Source organism: Chrysochloris asiatica, unplaced genomic scaffold, assembly GCF_000296735.1.
Source record: "Chrysochloris asiatica unplaced genomic scaffold, ChrAsi1.0 scaffold00214, whole genome shotgun sequence".
Lineage (NCBI taxonomy): Eukaryota > Metazoa > Chordata > Mammalia > Afrosoricida > Chrysochloridae > Chrysochloris > Chrysochloris asiatica.
This window is the reverse complement of record NW_006408732.1, coordinates 5,005,379-5,009,405: the sequence shown is the minus strand read 5'-3', so window position 1 is coordinate 5,009,405 and position 4,027 is coordinate 5,005,379. Positions and strand designations below refer to the sequence as shown.

General features: G+C 42.1%; 1 pseudogene; it reads left to right on the top strand.

Moving 5' to 3' along the window:
- Positions 1–659: 659 nt before the first annotated feature.
- On the top strand, positions 660–1,223 carry LOC102837389 (annotated as a pseudogene).
- The last annotated feature ends 2,804 nt before the right edge of the window (positions 1,224–4,027 follow it).

Genomic DNA, 4,027 nt, shown 5'->3' with positions numbered 1-4,027 from the left:
TATGAGTCTGAACCAATTTGACAGCACCTTAAGGTCAGAGGTTCGATACTACCAGCCGCTCCGCAGGAGAAAGATGAGGCTTTCTACTCCCGTAAAGATTTACACCCTCGGAAAACCCTGTACAGGGTCGCTATGGGTCGGAACCGACTCGACGGCACTTAACAACAACAACAACAACAACAACAACAACAACAAGTGCAAGAGGTACAATAAGATCAAGAATTAATGGCATTGAAGGAAGATGTCCATGTTTCACTGAAGGCAATGGTAAAAAAAAAAAAAAAAAAAAAGGATTCATGAATTGGTGGAATACCATTTGAAATATTTCAACAAAGTGATGTAGCACTAAAGGTGCTCACTAGTCTGTGCCAAGAAATTTGAAAGAGCACTACCTGGCCAACTGATTGAAAAAGATCCATATTTTTGTTCATTCCAAAGAAAGGTTACCCAATGGACTGTAAAATTCATCCAATGAAATCATTAATATCACATGCAAGTAAAATTTTGCTGAAGATAATTCAACACTGGATGCAAAAGTACATTGATGGCCCCGTCGTGTTCGGGCCACTTCACCTCTGGGCAGTCCGGGGTTGCTGCTGGACTGTAGTGCGCTGCTCTTGCTGCTGCACTTCCGGCTGTTTGCTTCGCTCGACCCCGCGATGCCGGTGGACCTCAGCAAGTGGTCTGGGCCCTTGAGCCTGCAGGAAGTGGATGAGCAGCCGCAGCACCCGCTGCAGGTCAAATACGGCGTAGCGGAGGTGGACGAGCTAGGCAAAGTGCTGACGCCCACCCAGGTGAAGAACTGCCCTATCAGTATTACATGGGATGGCCTAGATTCCGGTAAACTCTACACCTTGGTCTTGACAGACCCAGATGCACCCAGCAGGAAGGACCCCAAATTCAGTGAGTGGCACCATTTTCTGGTGGTCAACATGAAGGGCAACGATGTCAGCAGTGGTACAGTCCTCTCCGATGATGTGGGCTCCCGGCCTCCCAAGGGCACAGGCCTCCACCGTTATGTCTGGCTGGTCTACGAGCAGGACAGGCCACTGAAGTGTAACGAACCCATTCTCAGCAATCGATCTGGAGACCACCGTGGCAAGTTCAAGGTGGCATCTTTCCGCAAAAAGTATGAGCTCGGGTCCCCAGTTGCCGGCACGTGTTACCAAGCCGAATGGGATGACTATGTGCCCAAACTCTATGAGCAGCTATCAGGGAAGTAGGGAAAAACGCTTGAGGGCAACTGTTCTGGAGGCTCCAGGCAGTGATGTCCAGTTCAGTGATGCATGTGGATTTCTCCTCTTCCCAGTTCCCCTTCATTCTTACGTGGACTGGAGAAGTCAGATGGTCATTTAGGATGCCTTTTCCTTTATACTTCTAGGCCACACATCTCAATTTATGTTTTAATCAAATTGAACTCCAATTTTTGGGTGATGGTTTGGTATTGTGATGGGGCCCTCAAATTGTTAAAAATAGCAACCCAAAATTGAAAGAGGAAGAAGATCCAGGTCAAAAGACCAAGTCTACAGCAGTAGAGCAAAGCCTGCATCTTTAAGGGAAGCCAGCGTGTGTGATGTTCAGGCCTGGCCCTTGGGACAGGCAGCCATGCCAGGTGCAGAGCTATTAGGATCCCTTGAGTCTGCCTGTTGAACTGATCACTTTCCATTGGCGTAAGGAATGTTGATGTGGAGTAAATGAATATTGTGTTATGTTAATTTTGCTGTTGCCTTATAGTTCAATAAACATGAAAACACTCAAAAAAAAAAAGGTACATTGATGGAATGTAAAGGTAGACATTTTATAACAAAAGAAGGGAGTGGTTGATCTTGCAGTCCAGGAACAGAGGACCCTGGGACCAGCAAGGGAGAAGAGCGGAGTGCAGGACGCTGTCCAAAGCAGCAGTGATGCCAGAGATGGAGGCAGAGACAGTAACATGGAGAGATGGAGGGGCTGGTGACGCTGGACTAAGGGAGGGAGAGGCGCTGTGTGCTGATGGCCGGGGGGCAGGCTTGCAAGGTGTACCCTTTGAATGCATATATATTCCTGAGTGCTTCAGTGTACATAAAAATTAAAAAAAAAAAACAGAGGGAATGGAAGCAAATGTTGTTGAATGATAATGCATGAGGGGATTGTAATCATTGCAATGAAACAAAATATGATAGGATGAATGTAAAGCTGATGTTCTCCCATATAAGCTATCACTCAATTCACAATAAAAACTTAAAAATAAATAAATAATAGAATGTTTCCATGGGAAAAAAAAAATTACATTGATGGGGAACTGCCAGAAATTCAAACTGGATTCAGAAGAGGACGTGGAAAGAGGAATGTCTTTGCTGATCAAATGGATCTTGACTGAAAGTAGAGAATATCAGAAAGATATTTACTTGTGCTTTATTCACTATGCAAAGGGATTCTCTTATATGGATCATAACAAACTATGGATAACATTGTGAAGACATTAAGTATTCAAGAACACTTAATTGCATTCATGAGGAACCTGTACGTAAACCAAGAGGTAGTCATTACAGCAGAACAAGGGGACACCTAATGGCTTAAAATCAGGAAAGATATGTGCCAGGGTTGTATTCTTTCACCATAATTATTCAATCTGTATGCTGAGCAAATAATCTGAGACACTGGAGTATATGAAGAAGAACATAGCATCAGGATTGGAAGAAGACTCATTATCAACCTGTGATATGCAGATAATACACTCTTCATTGCTGAAAGCAAGGAGGACTTAAAATACTGATGAAAATCAAAGACCATAGCTTTCAGTATGGGTTGCAACTAAATGTCACGAAAACAAAATCCTCACAACTGGACCAATAAATATTAAACAGAGAAAAGATTGAAGTAGTCAAAGACTTCATATTGCTTGGATCCAAAATCAACCGTCATGGAAGCAGCAGTCAAGACATCAAGCCATGTATTGCATTAGGCAATTCTGCTTCAGAAAAACTCTTTAAAGCTTACAAGATCAAAAATTAACATTTTGAGGACTAAGATATGCCTGGCCCAAGCAATGGTGTTTTCAATTGCCTCATATGCAGTTGGAATGAACAAAAAATACCATAGATGAATCAATGCATTTGAATTATGGTCTTGGCAAGGAATATTGAAAGTGTTAGAGACTATCAGAAAAACAAACAAATGTGTCTTGGAAGAAGTCTAGCCAGAATGCACTTTAGAAGCAAGGATAGAGAGATTTTATCTCTCATTCTTTAGACATGTTATCAGGAGGGATCAGTCCCTGGAGAAGGCCATTATGCTTGGTAAAGTGGAGAAACAATGGAAAAGAGGAAGAACCTCAACAAGATGGATTTATACAGTGGCAGCAATAATGGGCTCAAACATAATCATTGTAACGCTGGCATAGGATCAGCAGTGCTTTATTCTCCTATGAGTCAGAGCCAACTCAAGAGCACCAAGCAGCAACAACAGGTAGAAACAATACAACTGTCCATAAACAGATGAATGGCTAAACAAGATGTGACGTATCTAAATAATGGAATATTGCTGTTGTTAGGAGTCACTGAGTTGATTCTGACTCATGGTAACCGCATGTGTAAAAAGTAGAACTGTTTTACAGAATTTTCAAAGCTGTGTCCTTTTGGAAGTAGATCACTAGGCCTTTCTTCTGAAGTACCTCCAACTGGGTTTGAATCACCAACATTTCAGCTGGTTTTCTAACACTTAACCCTTTGCACAACCCAAGGACTCCACTGGAATACTATTCAGTCATAAAGAGAAATTAAATTCTGACACAATCCATAGCATGGAGTAATCTTGAAACCATTATGCTGAATGAAATAAGTCAGACAGAAAAGGATAAATGTTGTATGATTTCACTTAAACACTTATATGAAATATCTAGAATTGGCAACTGCATAGAGACAAAAGACTCTTAGTGATTATCATAGGTTGGGGACAGGAGGGAATGCTGAAGAAGTACTGCCTTTCTGTTTGGAGTGATGCAAAGCTTTTGGAAATGTAGAATGATGATATTGCACAATATGGTAAG